This window comes from Notamacropus eugenii, chromosome 6 (genome assembly GCF_028372415.1).
Source record: "Notamacropus eugenii isolate mMacEug1 chromosome 6, mMacEug1.pri_v2, whole genome shotgun sequence".
In the NCBI taxonomy this organism is placed as follows: Eukaryota; Metazoa; Chordata; class Mammalia; order Diprotodontia; family Macropodidae; genus Notamacropus; species Notamacropus eugenii.
In genome coordinates, this window is record NC_092877.1 from 176401339 (window position 1) to 176414488 (window position 13150).

General features: G+C 38.3%; 1 pseudogene; it reads left to right on the top strand.

The window, feature by feature from the left end:
• The first annotated feature begins 333 nt into the window (after positions 1–333).
• Positions 334–944, top strand: LOC140511034 (uncharacterized; annotated as a pseudogene).
• Positions 945–13150: the final 12206 nt, after the last annotated feature.

The following is a 13150-nucleotide window of genomic DNA, read 5'->3' on the forward strand; positions in this document are numbered from 1 at the left end:
TTTGAGCCCATTTAAGATTTTACATTTATATCTGCTTAATTTCAAGCTGCTGGATCTCACTTAGCTCTCTACAATGTTTGCAAGTTTTTGAGACCTGATATTCAGCTTGTTAGTTACTCCTTCTTAGCTTGATATTATCTGAAAATTTAATAAGCATGTTCTGTACACTTTTATCCAAGTCATTTATTAAAATCTTTTACAGAAATATGCCAAGTACACATTCCTGGAGCACTTGGCCTGAAACCTCTTTCCAAGTAACATAGATATTAATAATTCCTTTTTGAAACTGATGATTTGGGTGGAGCTCCTGGTAGTGCAGGCTGCAGTGTGAAGATGGCCAAGTCTAGGAACCATACCACCCACAACTAGTCACGGAAATGGCACAGAAATGGCATCAAGAAACCTAGGTCCCAGAGATATGAGTCTCTGAAAGGGGTTGACCTCAGGTTTCCTAGAAACATGCATTTTGCCAAGAAATACAACAAGAAAGGCTGAAGAAGACGCAGGCCAACAAGGCCAAAGCCATCAAGGCTCGAGCAGAGGCCATCAAGGCCCTGAACACCAAGGCCTCCAAGGCCAGACTCCTCAGGCCCAAGATCTCCAAGGGCAGTGCCTGGCGTGCAGGCCACAAGATGGCCACAAAGCATCCAGGCTCTGGGGTCAGCATCAAACGTCCAGGCCCCAGGATCACAAAGCCTGACTCTAAGGTTGCCAGAACCACTGACCCCAAGGCCTCCAAGCCTACTGACCCCAAGGTCACCAAGTCTACAGTCAAGGTCAGTAAATCTGATCCCAAAGTTACCAAACCTTGCCCCAAGGCTGCCAGGTCCAATCCTAAGGCAGCCAAGGTCACAAAGCCCAGTGATTCTAAGACTGCCAAGCCTGTGGAGTCCAAACCCAAAGATGCTGGGGCTAAAGCTGCTAGTCCCAAACTTTCAAAATAGATGCTTCCAGACAGAAGGACTTATTTAAACCCTAAACCACTGGTTTTTCCCAACTGGGGTATGATTATTCACTATTTTGTACAAAGAAAGGAAATGGTGAGTCAAAAATAAAAAGAAACTGACCATTTGAAGAAATTATGGGATTGTAAATATGAATTTTTAGACTTACCTCTTGTCTGACAGTTAAGTCTCTGAAGTAAAGTGAAAAAGATCTCTCAGCCAACTTGTAAGTGTTTGGACTTGCAATATGTCAGACATAAGACTAATTGCTTTACTTTTCTCACTCAACAAAAAGTAGACACATAAAGTACTTGTAGCAATGCCCTCTGTCAAATGAGCCCTCCTTTCGACTCTTAGGAGCCTGGCCTCCACCAATGTTGTTGGACTATCCTGTGACTGATACTCACATGGAAGAATAAAGTACTAGCTTTACTAGATGGTACCGCTGGCAACAAACCTTTATTATGCCCTTACTATATGCTGGGCACTCTACTATGGTCAGGAAATAACAAAAGTAAGCAGAAAAATGAGTTCCTGTCTTTGCGTAGCTTATATTTCCTACTCATGGGGAAAAGTAACACATGAAAGAAACAGAAATTTCATTTCGTAAAATGAAAAACGATAACAATTGAGTTATTGGGGAGAATGGTAAATAAAGTCCTTGAGTATCACCTGGAGAGGTGTGAGATATGACTAACTGGCCATGACTTTCCTAAACAGAGATTCTGGGATGAGCCATACAATCAGAGAGAAAGAGGGAAGGATACACATACATACATACATACATACATACATACATACATACATACATACATACATATATATATATGTATATATATATATATATATATACATAGAGAAACAGAGAGAGAGAGACAGAGAGAGAGATGGAGAGAGAGAGACACAGAGAAAGAGAGAGAGACAGAGAGAGACAGAGACAGAGACAGAGACAGTGACAGAGACAGAGAGTAAAAGAATAGAGAGTACTTTTAAAGTATGAATTCCACGGGTGGAGTGAAATTCCAGGATAAAGATTTTTTTCTTTTTGCAGCATGGTGGAGAAAGTCCAGCAGTGGAGCCTGGGGAGAAGTTAGATCCCTCTTCCCCTAGCTCTATAGTCCATGCAATTCACAATAGTAGTGTTCCTCTTTGTGGCCTTATCTAGTGCTGTTTTCTGCTTCTCTTTGGTTTGCATGCTTGGCATTATCAAGATTTTTCTTCTTCCATTCAGCAGGCTTGATCTGTTTTACTCCAAGAGGCTTGTCAAGAATTCCTACTTATGCACCTACCACTGCTATCGGCATCTATGGGTTGCTATGGTAGATTTTTCTTCTCCTGGGACCACTTGATCTTATCTAGAATTTTTTTCCAAAGATTACATTGATTTTTTCAAATGCCTTCACTCAATAAATCATTCTTAACGTGGAATCATTGGGCTAGTGGTAAACTAGAGCTAGGGTACTTTGCAGTACATGAGTTCCAAATGTGATGCTAATGGGGATATTTAGATGTCAAATATGAAGACATCAACAAAAACTTTATCCTTAAACCTTATCAAACATGACTGGGATGACATTGGTCATACCCTCTCATAATGTTTCCATATTAATTTCCTACATATGGAGATGCATCTGGTCAGCAGGAAAGAGAGAATTTTATGGTTTTCAGACACCTACAAGTCATAAAGGCTTTGAATCCAAGGTGGTTGTACTTTTTATGCTCCTAGATAGCTAAGTCTAAGGGTCATCTTTGTCACCTTTTAAAGAAAACCAAGGTATTGGTTTTGTAGGGTAATGTAGGCATTCTGGTTTGTGGGGTAATGCAAGCATTCTGGTAGAAAACCTTAATAAAAGGATTTATTCTGTAGAACATGGACTCAGGCAAAAGACTGTACCCAAGAATGTAGAAGATCACAGGTGGCCTTGAGGCCATAGGTTCTCCACTCCTGCTCTGAACATATTTTGTTACCATTTTATCTAGATCTACAAAAGAAGTGATTGGTAGTTTGGTATGGGAATAAGGAAAAGAATGCATTTATATGGCATTTACTATGTGTCAAGCAAATATCTTACTTCATCCTCACAACAACCCTGCAGCCATTTACAGTTGAGTAAAGTGAGTGAAACAGTGGTAAGTGACTTGCTTAGGGTCATAAAGCCAGCAAAGTGTTTGAGGCTAGATTTGAATTCAGATGTTCCTCTATTGTGTCCTTAATTGCTCCTAATTCATTAATATATCATAATTTGTCCAGCAATTAACTAATTGATGGGCATGTCATTAGTTCCCAATTCTTTGCCATAGTAAGAAGGACTTGTACACATTTACTCAATTTCTTTTTTAGTGTTAGTGATATAGGTAGCATTTCTAATACTATGTTAAATGGCAGTGGTGATAATGGAATTTTTTGCCTTATTCCTGATCTCATCAGCAAAGGTATTTCTCTTAACATATGTTGACTCTTTCTTTTAGATAGATAGGATTTACCAGAAAGAAAAGTGCAGTCATATGATTTCTAGTGTTTTCCATGGAAATGGGTATAGGATTTTGTCAAAAGTTTTTTATTTCTGGTATCTGTGGAAAAGCTCATATGATTTTTGTCTGTTACTAATGTTATTTATTATATTTATGCTTTTCCTTACAGTGAACCATCTGTGTATTTCTTTTATAAATCCAAACCTGACAGTTATGTGGAGCTGGGGATAAAGTTCTTGACACAGAGTCAGAAAAATTTGAGGTAGATCCTGCCTCAGATACTAAATTACCTGTGTGTAGAGACATAGGAGAGGTAAATTATCTGCCTCAATTTCCTCAACTGTGAAGTGGAGATAGTACATATCTCACAGGGTTGTTATAAGGATAAAATTACACAATATTTGTAAAATGACTTACACAGTTCCTGGCACATGATAGAAATTTAATAAATTCTTGTTTTCTTCCTCCTCCCCCATCTTAATGTATTCTTGTAGCATCTGAGATAATATTTTGTTGAATAATTTTGTGCACATGTCCATGGCCTTCTTTCTCAGCTTTCTGTCTAGTTTAAACATCACACTACTTGTATCACAGAAAGAGTTTGGAAGGATATCTTATATTTCTATTCTTGTAAATACTTTATGTAATACTGGAATTAATTTTCTATTGAATGTTTGATAGAATTAACTTGTGAATCCATTTGGTCATGAGGTATTTTCCTTCTTTTCATTGAGAGTTTGTTTATGGTTTGTTTAATTTCTTTTCTTTAACTTAATCAAATAATCTATTTCCTATTCTGTTAATTTAGATAATTTATACATTTATAAATATTCATCAGTTTCATGTAAGTAAAAATTTTTGTTGGTATACAATTGAGCAAAATAGTTTCTGATAGTTTCCATTCATCTTCAATTGTGAATTCTCCATTTTTGAGATAATTTGGTTTTCTTCTGTCTTCAAACCAGAATGGCTAAATGTTCATTTTTTTTTTAAAATGAGTTAATGAAATAGCTCTTAGTTCTATTTATTAATTCATTTTGTTTGTTTTTTATTGCATTAACCAGCAGATTAAAAACAAGTTAATAAATCTCTGGATTCCATTTTTTAATGTATTCTGCTATTCTCTTCTATTTTATGGTTGAGTTTATCTCATGTAAATTAAAAAATAATCATAATTACACCCTTTTGTCCTTTTCTATTCTCTTATATTTTTCTCTCTTTGCCCTCTTCCCAACCTCCCTCTTTACAAAAAAGAGTAGCATGAAAGAAGGATTTGTTTAGTTTTGGGTTCCAGTGCACTTCCTCTCTTCTTTGCCTTGATCACATCACAGGTTTTTTTTCCTCCCTCCCTCTCTGCCTCTTTTCTTTCCTTCCTTCCTTCCTTCCTTCCTTCCTTCCTTCCTTCCTTCCTTCCTTCCTTCCTTCCTTCCTTCCTTCCTTCCTTCCTTCCTTTCTTCCTTCCTTCCTTTCTTCCTTCCTTCCTTCCTCCTTCCCTCCCTCCCTCCCTTCCTCTCTTCCTCCTTCTCTTCTTTCCTTCCTTCCTTCTTTTCTTCCTTTCCTTCCTTCCTTCCTTTCATATTTCCTTCCTTTCATACTTCCTTCTTTCTCTCCTTTTCTCCTTCTTTTCTTCCTCTTTCACACTCTACCCTCCAAGGTAGGTTTGTGTTCCTTATAATTATTATCTTACCTATTCATCCACCCTCTTAATCTCCTTTTCATCTCTCCCTCTCCTTATTTTTCTATCAAATTTAATGTGTTTAAAAATAAAACTTCATTTTTCTCTCATTGAGAATGTGTAAGAGTGCGATCAACCTTCCTTTGTCTGGTTCAGATGAATTAGAGGTTCATGAGATGCTAATTCCTCTACCCCTTGTCCTCTGCCATATGTCATGTCACACACCACATGGAAATTCTGGAAAATAAAGAAAATCAACCAGCTAGTAGTTGCTAGGAGAATCATACTCCTGATTACTGACATGGTTCATGTTTCTCACTATGGCCATGGAGAATAGGTGAATGGGCTCCAAAGTATCCTAGATGAATAATATATGTTTGCCCATCCAGAACTCATCTTTAGCCAATTTTTAAGGCTGGAAGCTAACCCTATAAACAAATATTTGCTTTAAATACTGCCATGATGGTGTAAGCAAGCATTTTTTCTTTCTGTCCCATAACTTTTTTTAAAATATAACAATAATATACGATTTTTATTTAATATTTTATTTTTCACAAGTTACATGTAAAAACAAATTTTAACGTTTTTAAAACTTTGAGCTCCACTTTTCCCTCCTCCTGCCTTACTGCACACCCCATTGAGAACATAAGCAATTTGATATAGGTTATATATGCGTAGTCGTGGAAAATATATCTGCAACAGTCACCTTGTGAAAGAAAATATAGACAAAAATTCAAGAAAAACAAATTTTAAAAAATATACGCTAAAATCTGTATTCAGACATTATCAGCTCTTTCTTTAGGGATGAATGACATTTTTTTCTCATAAATTTTGCAGAGTTGTCTGGGATCACTGTATTGTTGAGAATACCTAAGTTATTCAGAGTTGATCATTTTACAATACTACTGTTACTTTATACAGGATGCATTTCACTTTACATCAGCTTATGCAAGTCTTTCCAGGTTTTTCTGAGAGCATTCTGTTCATCATTTCTTCTAGTGCAAATGTATTTCATCATAATCCAATGAATTCTTTCACCTAGTCTTTTATTTTATTTAAATTTTTGGTTTTGTTTACTAACTTCTTGGTTTAACTCATAGTCATTCTTTTCCCTGGACTCAATTCTTTCTTTCAATGAATTATTTTGTTCAGTGAGCTTTTGAACCTTCTCCTCCATTTGGCTAATTCTGCTTTTTAAAACCTCCTTCTCCTCATTGGCTTTTTGGACCTCTTTTTCCAACTGAGTTAGCCTCTTTTTAAAGTTACTATTTTCCTCAAAGTTTTTTTGGTTCTCCTTTAGTAAGCTGCTAACTTGTTTTTTAAGGTCTTCTATTTCCTGACCCAAGTTTAAGTCCCCTTTGGAAGGAGGGGCCTTGACTTCCTCTGACAGTATGCCTTGTTCTTCCTCATCTGAAGGGATGGGGGGAGACACCTGTTCCCCAAGAAAGTAACCTTCTATGGTCTTATTTTTTTTCTCTTTTCTGGGCATTTTCCCAGCCAGTTACTTGTTTTCTGAGTTTCCTCTCCACATTCACCTTGTCTCCAGATCTGCCCAGCTACTGCTTGAGGGGTAAGGTTCAAATGCTGCTTTCCAGCCTCAGGGCTTTCAGTGGGGTTGGGGCTGCTATTCAGTGTGAGATGGGCTCAGTTCCCTCTGGGGGTTTACGTGGACACCTTCAACAATGGATGAAGGCCACTGCCTGCTTTGGGAGCTCCTGTCTGCTGCTGCCTCCTCTTCTGCCTCCAGAGGGGGCCTGAGTTATGGGGACACCCCGCACCCCTCTTGGCCTCTGAAAAGACCCTCTCACTGACCTTTGCCACCTGTGGGTGGAGGGACCTAAGCTGCAGCTGGAGATTCTGTCCATGAAGCCTGTTCAGATATGCTCCCCTCAGGTGCCCCGTGGCCAAAGCATGGCTGGGCTCTGCTCTGGTCCGATGAGTGATAGACCTTTGGTGTCAGTTTTTCAGGTCTCTCTGGAACAGAAATCTCCTCCACTCTGTTGTTCTGTGGCTTCTGCTGCTCCAGAATTTGTTGGGAGTTCTTCTTTACAGGTATTTTATGGGCTGTGGGTTAGGAGCTAGCATATGTGTATCTTTCTACTCTGCCATCTTGGCTCCTCCCCCCATCATAATCAATACACCACTATTGGTTTAGCCATTCCCCAATTAAGAGGCATCCCCTCAATTTCTATGGTTTTTTTGCCCTCAGAAAAGAGCTACTATAAATATTTTTATACATATACCATTTTCCTTTTTTTTTTTTTTTTTTTTTTTTTTTTTATCTCTTTTGGCATACAGACCTAGTAGTGATATTGCTAATTCATTGCTGATTCTACAGTCCTTTGGGCATGGTTCCAAATTGTTCTACAGAATGGTTGAATCAATTCACAACTTTACCAAAAGGGCATTAATGTCTCATTTTCCCAACAATGGCTCCACCATTTGTCATTTTTCTTTTCTATCCTTTTAGCCATTCTAATAAGTTACATTTCTCTAATCAATAGTGAGTTATTGTATTATTTCATGTACCTCTAGATAGTTTGATTACTTCATCTGAAAACTGATCATATCTTTTCATTATTTGTCAATTGGTGAATGACACTTATTTCTAAAAATTTGACTCATTTCTTGATATGTTTGAGAAATGAGGACTTTATCAGAAAAACTTGCATCAAAACTGTTTTTCATAATCAGTATTGCTAATAGTACTTTCCTCCAACCTATATCCCTCCCTTGTTTAGTCTGCTCTCTCTGTCTTCTTTCACTCTGTCCCTCCTCAAACGTGTTTTGCTTCTGACTACCCCCTCCCCTAATTTACCCTCCCTTCTATCATCCCTTTCTCTTAACCCCTTCCTCTCATGTTCCTGTAGGGTAAGATATGTTTTGATTTCTATAGCCAATTGAGTGCTTAAGGTTTTCCCTCTTTAAGCCAATTCTGATGAGAGTATGGTTCATTATCTCCCCATCACCTTTCCCCTCTACCCTTATACTATAAAACTTTTTGTTGTCTCCTTTATGTGAAATAATTCACCCCATTCTACCTCTCCATTTCACTTTCTCCTAGTAAATTCATGTCTCACCTCTTAATTTTATTTTTTAGATAACATCTCTTCATATTCAATTCAGACATGTACCTTCTGTATACATACATACATAAATACATCCATACATACATATATATACATATATATATTGCCATATATATTACACAGTTTAACCTTATTAAATCTCTTATGATTTCACCTTTCTGTTTACTTTTTAATGTTTCTAACGTGTCTTGTACGTGAAAGCAAGTTTTCTATTTGGCTCTGGTTTTCTCATTAGGTATACATTGAATATCCATTCATCCCTCCCTCACCTCCAAGGATCACACTCAGTTTTGCTAAGCAGGTGATTCTTGGTTGTAATTCTAGCTCTTTGCCCTCTGGAATATCGTATTCCAACTTCTTGGATACTTTGGTGTAGAAGCTGCTAAATCATGTGTTATCCTGACTGTGGCTCCACCATACTTGAATTGTTTCTTTTGGGCTGCTTGCAGTATTTTCTCGCTTGTCTGAGATACCTGGAGTTTGGCTATAATATCCCTGGGAGTTTTCATTTTGGGATCTCTTTCAGGAGGTAATTGGTGGATTCTTTCAATGACATTTTTACCCTTTCAATCTAGGATATCAAGGCAGTTTACTTTGATAATTTCTTGAAAGATGATATCTAGGTTCTTTTCTTTATCGTGGCCTTTAGGTGGTCCAATAATTTTTAAGTTATCTCTCCTGGATCTATTTTCCAGGTCAGTTGTTTTTCCAATGATATATTTCACATTTTATTTTTCTCATTCTTTTGGTTTTGTCTTATTGTTTCTTGATTTCTTATAAAGTCAGTAGCTTCCATTTGTTCAATTCTGACTTTAAAAGGGTTACTTTATTCAGTGAGTTTTTATACTTCTTTTTCCATTTGGCCAGTCCTGCTTTTTAAGGCATTCCTCTCCCTGGTGACTTTTTGGATGTATTTTACCACCTATCCTAATCTATTTTTAAGGTGTTATTTTCTTTAGTTTGTTTGTATCTCCTTTACCAAGCTTTTGACTTCTTTTCATGATTTTCTTGCAGCTCTCTCATTTCTCTTCCCAGTTTTTCCTGTTTTACTTTGTTTTCAAACTCCTTTTTGAGCTCTTTCACATATGTGGGAGCTTTGATGTTCTTGTTTTCTGAGTGTGTGTATTTACCTTCCTTGTCACTATAGTAACTTTCTCTAGTCAGAGATTTACTTTTCCCCCATTGTTTGTTCATTTCCCCAGCCTATTACTTGACTTTTAACTCTCTTAAAGTAGGATTCTGCTTCCAGGGTGGAGGATGCACTGTCTTAAGCTTCAGTGGCTTTACACATTTGTTTTCAGAGATACTTTTAGGGACCTGTAAATTTCAGTTCTCAGAAGGTGCCAGGCCTAGAGGCCTGTATTGGGCTACCCGAGTCTTTCTTACCTGTCCCAGGTCTTCGGCTGGCCAAGCCGGATGCACATATGAGAGAAAGGACGTTCCAGAGTCGAACAAGGGTTGAGCTTTATTACAGGGTCTAGTTACAAGTGCAGGGAGTTCTTCCTTAGGAGGAAGAGGGGGAGATTTCCTAAGGAGGCTAAGCTTAAGGGATTGGAAGTAGAAGTACAAGCGGGGAGAGAGGGGGAGGGGAGAGAGGAAAGAAGAGGAGCGGAGCCTACTGTCCTCTTGGCTCCACATGTGCTAAGAGAGAGCTTTCAGGCTTCCTCAATCCTACTTAACCTTCAGCCACACAGTTTGCATCTCAATACCGTGCTGTTAGGTAACTAGGTGTGCTCCAATCCGGGACAATCTCGAGGGCAGGGAGACTCCACCCATCACGTATCTCCCGGGGAGAGGCGGAAATACCCGAGCTAGCCGAGCTAGCTCAGTCTGACCTTCTCGAATCCGCGCTGTTCATGGAGGGCCTCGTAAGACTCTAAGATTTAGAAGTCCCACTTTTACCCGCCCGAGACCGTCCACACGGAATTGAGCTTCCAATCTCAACAAGAAGGTAGTTTGATCTAAGGAGAGGTGTTTGCTACTCTTCTGGCCTGTGGTCTGGTATCTGAGGCACTACAGGTACTTTTTTCTGTCCTGGAACTGTGAGAAACATCCCCACTCCACTGTGGTTTCAAGCTCTGTAATACTAGTGCTACCTCTCACCCTGAGACTAGCAGCCAAGTCTGTGACTTGGATCCAAGTATGGGCAAAGCAATAGAGTTCTGCCCCAATGATAGCTAAAAGATCACTGTAATCTCCTTCTGCCCAATTATTTGACCCCCTTACCCCATGTAGACTGAGAACTCTGGAAGCCGCTACTGTCATGGCTGATTCAGTCACTCCCAAGGCCTGTTTCTCATTTGCTGGTGCCCAGCTTGCACTGGACTGCCCTCGTCCCTCTTTTTGGTGCAACTAATCTTTTGTGCTGACCTGCAGAACTTGTAAACTCATTTGGTTCAAAGATATGTTAGAGTAGAAATGGTGGTTGGTTGCCGTGGGTCATGTGACAAACAAAAGAATGTGCATTGCCAATTCTTCATTTTATGTGCTGAAATTCTTCAGTTTCTGAAATTCTTTAGTGGACTACACGTTGGGCAGGCCTGTTCTAAGTTGTCTTTGGTGTCTGAGATCTGGAATCTGCCATCGATGCCAGTGATTTGCTCACCCTGAAGCTTGTTCTGGTTTTGCTGCATTGAACTGTGTCCCTCTCTCCATCTGGTGCAAAAGACCATTCCTGCAGGCTTTCTAAGTTGTCTTGGGTTAGAAATGAGTTTCACTCTGTCTTCTTGTAGGTTCTACTGCTCTATTTAGAGTCATTTGTAAAGGTATTTTGTGGGGTTTGAGGAAGAGTTCAGGCGAGTCCCTTCCTTTGCTCTGCCATCTTAACTCTGCCTCCCTGTTCTTTAACTTAATCCCTTCTGTTTTTACTTCTTGTCCTCAGGAGTTTAGAAGAGAATTAGGCTCATTGTAAAACGTACTATAGAATTCCATCTCAAAATATTTTTGGAATATCATTACTATGATCCTTCTAAGCTAATTAATGAATAAGGGAAGCTGCATAGAAAAGTGGATACATGAAAATAAAGCGTTAAATTTTATTTCCTTCTGAATTTTGTTTGTTCAACACTTTATTCTATTTTGATTTGGGTAGACATGGATGTGTATATTTTTTCAAATATTTAATTATGGCAAAGGCAAGTATAAAAACCTATGACAATGTGCACACTGTTTGAGGGGGGTAATACTGGTGTTTTTTCAAGATGGATAAGTATAGAATGGACAGACTCTATGTTGTCTGACATATTGGTGTTTGCTAGGTTATAGTCATAATTTTTGTTAACAGATAGGCTGTTTTATAAGGTTTGGTGTAACTGAAAAAAATTGTTCATTAATTTCTCGTATGATTAACTGATTAAAATTTTAATGATGCCATTTAATGGGGAAAAACAACAACCATGAAATGTTATTCTTTGTAGTTGGTATCAAGCAGCACAGAAAATATTTCACATTTGACAAATTTAAGTAGTACACAGTTGCGGTCAAATCTGAATAGTTAGAAGAAAAATGAAATAAGGTAACTGGGATCTCATTACTCAAAACACCAATCAACACTAATCCTTTCACTCTGTATGGAAGAGATGGTCTATGAAAGGGTATAACTGGAGAATATTCAAATAGGCTAATAGGAGATTTCATGATTTAAGTCCCCCAAGGGGGATTCATCTTAGCAGAGTTGCAATAATTATTACATCAGCACAGTTTCTGGAAGACACTCATATTCATCACCCCTTTGAGCTCCAATCATTCTTGTCACTGAGGACCATGTCTACTTGTCCTGATCTGTATCTTTCCACTGGAACCAGAGATCTCTAGGGGAGAAAGTGAGTCTAGTGACTTCACACAGCTTTGCTCACTTAAATCCAATTCACATGCATGTCATCTTCCTGATTGCATGGTCGTCTTTGGGATCAAAGGACAAACAACTCTGATCGCTATGAAAAATTCAGCAATCTTACTTCAATTTGGGAAGTGGAAGGAGGAAAGGCAAACATTATTACCTTTACTAGCTTTATAAAATAGAATAATTATAAAAGATCAACTACCAAAGATGCATTAATAGAGAGACCTGACATTCAACATATTTGTAAGAGACATGTTCTAAGTGATGGCATCATAATTTGGCTGTGATCTGAGAGAGGTGACTTCCATTACTGTTTGTGGCTTTTAAGTATGTCAGATTACTAACTGCTGTCCTTGACAGATACTTATAAACTACACATATTTGTCGGGTCAATGGGAACCTTGTAGCACACATCCTGTAAGATTATGCTTCCAGCCCATAGGTGAATCCTTTTTACATGTATGCAGATTCTCAAAGGATTTCCAGGTAGGATGTTAGTCGATGGGCATGGCAAGAAATCTATCCTTACATATCACACCGACTTCCTAGCCAAATATTTTTCATTTCTAAGATTCACAGCTCTAAGCAGGTTTGAGCCTTCTCAACTGAATTAGATTATGGGAGGTAGGGTTTTGGAATTCCTTGGCTGAATGGAATATTTGAAATGTAGTGTCAGGCATCTGATCTCCAGGAACATAATCTATCTACCTTTCCTTCTATCTACCTATCTATCTATCCATCTATTCCTATGTACTTCCTACATATATGTTTATGTAAGCAAAACAATCTTCCACATTGGTCATGTCCAACACACACAAATAAACACATGCACACACACACACACACACACACACACACACACACACACCTCTCCTCTCTCTAGGGGTAGATAGTATGCTCAATTTTTTCTCCTCTGCAATTGTGACTGGTGATTTCACTGGTTAGAGTTTCTAATATTTTCAAAGTTTTTGTATATTTTAAAAACAAAACTTTATTGTTAATGAATTTCAAATAATGCTCACAACAAAGTACCATAACAGAAATCATTTCTATGAACCATATGTCTTTAAATTACACAAGGTTGAATCTTCCAGGTGTCTCCCATCACTACATGCAAAAATTAAGAGAC